The following is an 8956-nucleotide window of genomic DNA, read 5'->3' as shown; positions in this document are numbered from 1 at the left end:
CATGCTCAATCCAGAACATCGACCCACTTGCGAGCGGACAGCCGCTCGCGAGTGGGTCTGAATCAGGCCCATAGTGTTGCAGACCCAAGTGGTCATTAAGTCCCTTGGGACAAGGGTACCAAGCTGGAAAATCCACCTGATTTCGCATTGTAGCAAATTAGCTGAACGATTCCCCCCTCATATGGATAGGGGTATATGATCGATCATACGATATCTTAAGGTAGCAAGCGTGTGGGAGATCTGAAAGAAATGACGTGCGACAGGTTGCTCGCTTTGACCTGTATAAAGGGTCGCATGTATTTATGATCTGTGGGCTGTCATACGTTCCTTAAACATTCTCTCAGTCTTCCCAATATATGATAACCCATAAGGGCATGTAATTTGATATACCACATGTCAGCCTATGACCTATATGGAATGTTTTACCCATATGGGGGTGTTGAAAAGTGTCTCCAGCAATTAAATACTGGCAAGTGGTACAAGAACATCTTATACATCCTAATTTAGCTGTCAATAAGTTAGTTTGACTACGTCTGGTGGAAATATCGGTTTTCACCAATATGTCTCGTAAATTTTTACCACATCGATAACATGGCATGATACTCGTTTTTTTAAATGGCAATTCACCATCAGTTTGAACCAAAGGCCATAGCTTTTTGGTTATGCGATGTATGCCATCACTAGCAGCATTCAATTCTGTAACCCACAGTAATTTTGGTTAACAGTGGCAGTTGCTTCATCAGCCAATAGACTTTCCCTATCAATTTCTAACACTTTCTGTTTCGCTTGCTGTAAGAGATCAAAGGGGTAACCTCATTCCAATAATTTATTGATCATTGTATCCATCTCTTGTAATGCAAGATTCTGATCTGAGGTAATTCTTCTGATGCATAGTAGTTGCGAGTAAGGCAAACCATGCTTAAGGGGCTTAGGGTGGAAACTATCCATATGTAGGAGGTTATTCCTATCAGTGGTCTTAGTAAATAGTGAGGTAGAAATCATGCCATCCTGAATGGAGATCTTAACATCAAGGAAATTGATGCTGGTATCACTGATTATATAAGAAAATTCACTGGATGATGTTTGGCATTATGGAACTCAATAATCTCTATCAATTGGTCTTTAGATCCCCACCAAAACAGCAATAAATCATCGATGTATCGGTAATACAAAGCAATATGATTGGAAATATTAACATCATCAAAGAAAACCTCCTGTTCCACCTTAAACATATAAATGTTGGTGTACAATGGGGCCACACTGGACCCCATCGCACAGCCAACATGTTGCATATAGAACTTGCCATCATAGAGAAAAAAATTATTGGTAAGGGTCATTTGTAACAAGGACATACAAAACTCAACATCTGGGCCATGATATAGCTCGTGTCCCAAAATAAATTGTCTGGCCACATCGATACCCATATCATGCGGAATAATGGTGTACACATCAATACTACATAGCAAGCTGCTCTCATCAAAACAGGGTAACATCCTGATTTTCTTCAACAAAGTGCTAGTGTCCAACAAAAACCGAGGATGGCTTTGGATACAAGGTTGGAAAAGTGAGTCCAAAAATAAAGATACTGGCTGTAGTAGTGAGCCACAGGCAGCTATTATAGGGTGTCCCGGTGAGTCAGTTAGGGATTTGTGAACTTTCGGTATGGTATATAATACCAGGACTACCGGATGTGCTGGAATTAATGCATCCGACAATTTTGAAGTAATGACATTGTTCTTAACTGCATTTAGCAATAAAGTTACTAGCTCTTCTTTAATTTTCTTCGTTGGATCCTTAGCAAGTCTCACATAAGTACCCTCATCTCCTAACTGCCTCTCAATCTCAGTTTGATAGTCCTGTAAATCTTGTACATAGGCAAACGCAGGGGGGGTTTCCGGTTGCCTGGAAACCCCCCTCCCCAGCCCACACCATGACCACAATAGAAATAGTAATATAGAATTTTACTAGTGCTGCATGTGCTTCTCAGTATCACAAATTAAATAATTAACACCAGCCTGTGGATCTTTTAACATACATCTGTACACCAACTATGAGATCTGGAAAACGTGCACTGTTAGGGGTGCACTGCTATAGACCATCAATATGGTTAATTATTAATACCATATAATAATACACTATCCAGTGCATAACGAGGCCAATATGTACATATATGCCCAGGGTAGTGCTGGGTTCTTCTGCTGCTCCCCCAGACTCCCAGACTTGCTCCAATGCTCTGGAATGGAGCCCACATCTGAAATAAAAACATTCAGCTCATATATAATGGCTTACTGTGATCACTGGTCCTGTATATACTGGAATTATCATGACACGCTATACACTATGTATGACACATATTAAAGCTGGTTAAGTGCTAATTATACCCTCTTCATGGACTGGGCACACTCGCTCTAAAGTCAAGCATTTGGAAACCCCCCTCTAGAAATCCTGCGTTTGCCACTGTTGTACAACAAGGGCTCCACCCTTATTGGCTGGTCTGAAAATGAATTCCTTGTTCTTCGCCAGCTTCTTTAGTGCTATTGATTCTGTTTTGCTCAGATTACTTCTTACATCAGGAAGTTCAGATATATACGCCTTGGTCTCCTGTTCCAATATCCTCGTGAACGTCCGTATAGAGGCGTTCAATGATTGCGGGTGAAATGTTGATTTAGGTTGGATCTTAGCTAGCTGAGATGGTAGTTCATATTGTGTGGTCTGATTAGGAGGATTTCTAAAAAAGTATTCCTTACGTTTTAAGTGTCTGTTAAATTGGTATTGTTCGATTTGCCATTGTAATGGATTATGGTGATTGGTAGGGACAAAAGACAATACTTTGGATAATACCTTATTTTCCACCTCAGTAAGCTGGTAACTTGATAAATCGATCACTAGGTTTTCCGAGGTCTGGGCGGTTTTCCTCACTGCCAGTAGATGTAAATTCATTAGATGATTCAATATTGTATGGTCTTCTAATTTTTCTCCAAAAGAACTGCATTTTCTTCTCTCCTTTCTTGGTATTGTCAGTCCAACGGTAAACGTTATGATTTTCATAATCTAAATCAACTTTGTTCCTTTTATCTGTTTTGAATTTAATCAGATCCCGTTTGTATATCTGAATTTGATTTTTTAGTTTATCATACCATTTAGTGGTTTCATCACTGTCCAAAACTGGCTTATGGATGAGCTCAAATGCTGCAACCTTCTCTTTCAAGTTATTCATTTCTTTTGTTGATTGTTCAATAATTAATAACATAAGGTCCATAGAGCACTTATTTAAAATGGCCACCCATTTTTTGCAGAACCCTGGGTCATTACGGCCAATGGTAGGGCTATTCCTTACTCTTAAACCCTGAGGAATTTGCTTAGCGAGATGCAGTGGTAATAAAAATCAATCTCTTTCCTCTTAAGATTCAATAATTTATGGTATAAATCTTCCGAAGGTGTTGCTTCTATTTGTTCAAGGAGGACTTCATTATAGAGGATACCATCTGCTTCGGATTCTGAATAACTATGTGTATCCCCAATGGGGTAAATGGTAAAATTAAAGCCACTAGCTTCCACAAGCTCATCCTGATTAGCCATAATGGATAAATAAAGTGCAAGGTACTAGGTACTTGTCAATCCTGCATTTTCAAAGTGCCCTAATGTTTGTGCAAAATGATGTGTAAGTGTAAAGTGCTAATTTGTGTAAATAAACAATAAATATATTTTTTAAAAGCAACAGCTTAGCTAATATCCGCTGAATCCCATCCAAGTAATGCACATATCCACAGGGTATTCACAAAAAGCAACTGAATAGTAGGTGAGCCTTGACAGAGCACTTGCTGGTATGCAAACAGCATTGCTCATATATACACAGATTCCAGTAAGTCCGGCTCTCACTATAATAAGTCAGCACAGCCGGGTGCCTGCACAATGTAAATAAATAAATACAATCTGCGTGGTGCAGCACTCCATATACGTTTTTTCACTGCAATTGCTTCTTTAAATCTTTTGAACTTGTGTAGTTATTTTAACTGTTTTGCATAGATTGGTAGGGCACCTTTTATGATATGCACTTATTCCCTGGAGTATTTAGTTAGGAGGATGGCTGTCTGGCCACTGTTATAGTGTAGCCATTTTTGGCTCTTAACTAGGGTTCAGTGCTATCAAGTCTGTCTGTCAATAAAGTTCTGTCTGTATTGTTGTTATGGTGATGGGGATGCACATTGGGTATTGGTCCGTTGGCAGACCTCATGATGGCCGGGTGTCATGTGACATCATCATGCAGCTCCCAGGAAGTCGGATGGCTGCGGGACGGAGTTTCACAGGGTGATTGCTTATATAAGGTATGTAGTGTTATTGCATTTTATCCTTGAAGAAAGATAGAAGTATCTGAAACGTTGGAATACATTTTTCTGATTCATTGCGTGTACTGACAAGTCCCTTTGGAGTGCTGCTGCGTTGCTACATATATATATATATATATATATATATATATATATATATATATAAAGATAAGGGTATATCAATCCAGCGACAGGCATCTCACAAGTTTAAAAGTTTAAAGTGCATGTGCAATATTTAAATAACCATAAGTGAAATATATATGCAATAAAAAAATGTATTCAAGAATTAAGACAAAGATAATGAAAGTAATTAATATATAAATAAATAACACATACAGAATACAATAGAGTACATGAAAATACAGGGGATAAAAGAGTAACGGCCTATGACTGTATCTCTGGATAAAAGAGTTACTAAAAATAAAGTGCAAATAGTGCTTAATTATTTTTTTTTTAAAAAACATACACATATGCTCAAAAATTGATGCACATAGCAGCAAGAGGTACCATTAATTAATTCATGTCTTAATGTACAACCAATTTCAACATATAAACAAGGATGAACATAAAATATAGTAAAAAATTGAGATTAGGCACAAAAAAGGTTTTAAGCTAAAAATGACCAGAAGTTTAATAATAGCTTATCTTGATGGCTCATTCAAGGCAAGATTTCACCTTTCCCAATGCATTTCATCCAATGGGACTGTTTCAAGGGATACTTGCTGTCACAAAGGAACTCATATTTATACTAGACTTAACAGGACTCATTATGCATCATTAGGTAAAACAGTGACATCACTTCCGGTGATCATAGTCCAAAGTTACAATGGCACCCTTAAAAGAACACTATAAGTTCGTCACCTAACTACAATATAAGCCAGTGGTCTGGTAACTTGCATACATATGAAAAAACTTTATTACGAATGATTGTAATAATTGATTAAACATCCATCCAACGGTGCTGCTATGCCTCCAGTGGATGACTTCCGCTCTTTTTACAGCTTCCGCGCTCATCATAATAAGATCGACTTCTGTTCACTCTGTGTAATTCCACCCTTTCTCGATAACCATGTGGTGCCCGGCAGGTGACTTCCGCCCTCCTCGTAAGGACTCCAGCACTCAGATCGCCCTCCACTCCCTCCACGCGACTTCCACCCTTACTTTCTTCACATAGTATCTGGCAGGTGGGGGAGCTTCTGCCCATCTCGTGATGTCATCGCATGCCTTCAACGGGATGCTGCTCACTGCAGTGCACACCCATCTGCCTACAAGGAGCCAATAGCATATTTTTAGTAGATGTTAGCGCTCATGAGGTTGTGACCACCATATTTGAATAGGTTAGTTTTGCTCAGATTGCGTTAAAAAAAATTATATATATATATACAAAAACTGACATTGAGTTAAAAAAAATGTATAATGGGACTATAGATGGAGGGGGGATCAGATGGACATACATATATACAGACAGATACAGACAGTATCACAAATGAATGAATAATAAAATATTAGATAATAAAATATATAGTATCAATTACAGCTTCTACGGATTATTTTAATGAACATGTGTATAACTCCACTAGTCACAGTATATCATTAACTAGGATAAAATGGTAAATGTATAGCACTAAGAAAGGGTAATACTTAGAAAATTATGAAAAAATATTAATTAAATGTGGAAAAAACAAGAATATGAAAAAATGAGTGAAAAAAATGGATGAAAAAATGGAAAAGGTACTTAAAACTGTATTTAGAAAATATGGAACAGCAGGGGAGATCTTGACTATGACCGAATGACGTCTTGTTGGATTTCATGTTCTTCCAAGGATCAAGTGGAAACGTACGCCCTTCCATTAGCCCCCTCCATCGGGAATTTTTATGTGATTTGATGTTTTTTATCCTTACTCACAATTATTTTAAATTTCTAGATGTCTTTTACCAACAAATCTGTGGCACGGATATGGGTACCATTTTCGTTCCCAGTTTCGCAAACATTTTTATGGGCAACTGGGAGGAGAATTATGTGTATAAGAATAACCCATTTTTAAAGAATATCATACTTTATAAAAGATACGGTGACAACATCTTGATCATCTGGGAAGGGCCTGAAAGTCTATTTAAACAGTGTTTAAACCACATTTCAGTAAATAATTTAACCTGAAGTTCACGTCCAATTTTAGTAATACTTCGGTTGAATTATTAGATTTGATTTTAACTCATGAGAATGAGGAGATTATTACAAGCAATTTTATTAAAGAAGTGGACACTAATAGTTATTTACATTTTAAAAGTGGTCATTTGAAAAAATGGAAAGAAAACATTCCTTATTCCCAGTTTCATAGAATAAAGCGTAACTGCACAAAGGAACAGGATTGTGAAGAACAAATTAAGATATACACTGAGAGATTCCTAAACAATGGATATCCTACTGATTTACTCACACAAGCGGCAGAGAAAACAAAGAGTTTAGTAAGGGATGATTTGATGACTTATAAAACTAAGGACGTGGAAAATAAATTTGTTCCTTTTGTGACCACATACAACGGACATGAAAATAGAATAAGGAGCTCGTTAGAAAAACATTGGCATATACTTCTTATGGACCCAGTACTGAGAGAAGCTCTTCCCCCAAGGTCTGACATTCTGTTTAAGAAAGGAAGAAATCTGAAGGACCTACTTGCACCAAGCATGATTAAGGATGAGATATCCAGGAATAATGAGATTCTACTGAGATGTCTAGACTCTACTGAATGTTTACAAATTCATTCATCCACATAGGAAACTCTTCTGCAACTTTGATAACTCCAAAGAATATAAAATAAAAAACTATATGAATTGTAATGCCACATCCACAATCTATCTTTTGGAGTGCAAATGCGGACTTAAATATGTAGGCAAGACTAAGAGACCATTGAAACTGAGGATTCAGGAACATATCCGCAATATTAAGAACAAAATTGAAAGGCATGCGGTATCGAAGCATTTTTCAGCTCAACATGATTCAAACCCTGAGGACCTTACCTTCAAAGCGATAGAACACATGACATTGGGAGAAAGAGGGGGAGATCTGGGAAAAAAACTTTCAAGAAGAGAAATGTTCTGGATTTTTGAACTAAACACTATGGCACCAAGAGGATTTAACAAGAGCTATGAAATTGCTTCATTCTTGTAAAGGACAAGTTGGCATGTGTATGTGTAAATAGTGACCTACAACCACACCAGTGTGTATATGCCCACTCTCGTCTGATCTTGGAAGCTAAGCATATGTGGGCCTGGCCAGTACTTGGATGGGAGACCTCCTGGGAACACCAGGTGTTGTAGAGTCCATACATACATACGTAGATAAGGGCGTATGTTTCCACTTGATCCTTGGAAGAACATGAAATCCAACAAGATGTTGTTTGGTCATAGTCAAGATCTCCCTGCTGTTCCATATTTTCTAAATACAGTTTTAAGTACTTTTCCATTTTTTCATCCATTTTTTTCACTAATTTTTTCATATTCTTGTTTTTTCCACATTTAATTAATATTTTTTCATAATTTTCTAAGTATTACCCTTTCTTAGTGCTATACATTTACCATTTTATCCTAGTTAATGATATACTGTGACTAGTGGAGTTATACACATGTTCATTAAAATAATCCGTAGAAGCTGTAATTGATACTATATATTTTATTATCTAATATTTTATTATTCATTCATTTGTGATACTGTCTGTAAATGTTTATGTCCGTCTGATCCCCCACTCCATCTATAGTCCCATTATACATTTATTGTACTTGATATCAGTTTTTATATATATATATATATATATATATATACGTAATATGGGCAAAACTAACCTATTCAAATATGGTGGTCGCAACCTCATGAGCGCTAACATCTACTAAAAATATGCTATTGGCTCATTCTAGGCAGATGGGTGTGCACTTCAGCGAGCGGCATCCCGTTGAAGGCACGCAATGACATCACGAGATGGGCGGAAGCTCACCCACCTGCCAGATGTGAACAAAGTAAGGGCGGAAATCGCGTGGAGCGAGCGGAGGGCGATCTGAGTGCTGGAGTTCTTACGAGGAGGGCGGAAGTCACCTGCCGGGCACCACGTCGTTATCAAGAGAGGGCGGAATTACACAGAGCGAACGGAAGTTGATCTTATTATGATGAGGGCGGAAGCTGTAAGAAGCGCAGAAGTCATCGGCCGGAGGCATAGCAGCACAGTTGGACGGATGTTTAATCAATTATTACAATCATTCGTAAATAAAGATTTTTCATATGTATGCAAGTTACCAGACCACTGGCTTATATTATAGTTAGGCGATGAACTTATAGCAGTGGTTCTCAAACTCGGTCCTCAAGACCCCACACAGGTCACGTTTTCCAGGTCACCCAGTAGCTGCACAGGTGTATTCATTACTCACTGACACATTTTAAAAGATCCACATGTGGTTATAATAATTTCAATTTTAATTCTGTGAAGAGACCTGGAAAACATGCACTGTGTGGGGTCCCGAGGACCGAGTTTGAGAACCTGTGACTTATAGTGTTTTTTTAAGGGTGCCATGGTAACTTTGGACTATGGTCACCGGAAGTGATGTCACCGTTTTACCGTTGCATAATGAGTCCTGTTAAGTCT

General features: G+C 37.9%; 1 pseudogene; it reads left to right on the top strand.

Moving 5' to 3' along the window:
- The first annotated feature begins 7527 nt into the window (after positions 1-7527).
- LOC148540764 (5S ribosomal RNA) lies at positions 7528-7646 on the top strand (annotated as a pseudogene).
- Positions 7647-8956: the final 1310 nt, after the last annotated feature.

This window comes from Taudactylus pleione, unplaced genomic scaffold (genome assembly GCF_031769625.1).
Source record: "Taudactylus pleione unplaced genomic scaffold, aTauple2 ptg000017l, whole genome shotgun sequence".
Taxonomy (NCBI): domain Eukaryota; kingdom Metazoa; phylum Chordata; class Amphibia; order Anura; family Myobatrachidae; genus Taudactylus; species Taudactylus pleione.
Note: the sequence above shows the minus strand (reverse complement) of the source record. Positions and strands in the feature narration are given on the sequence as shown.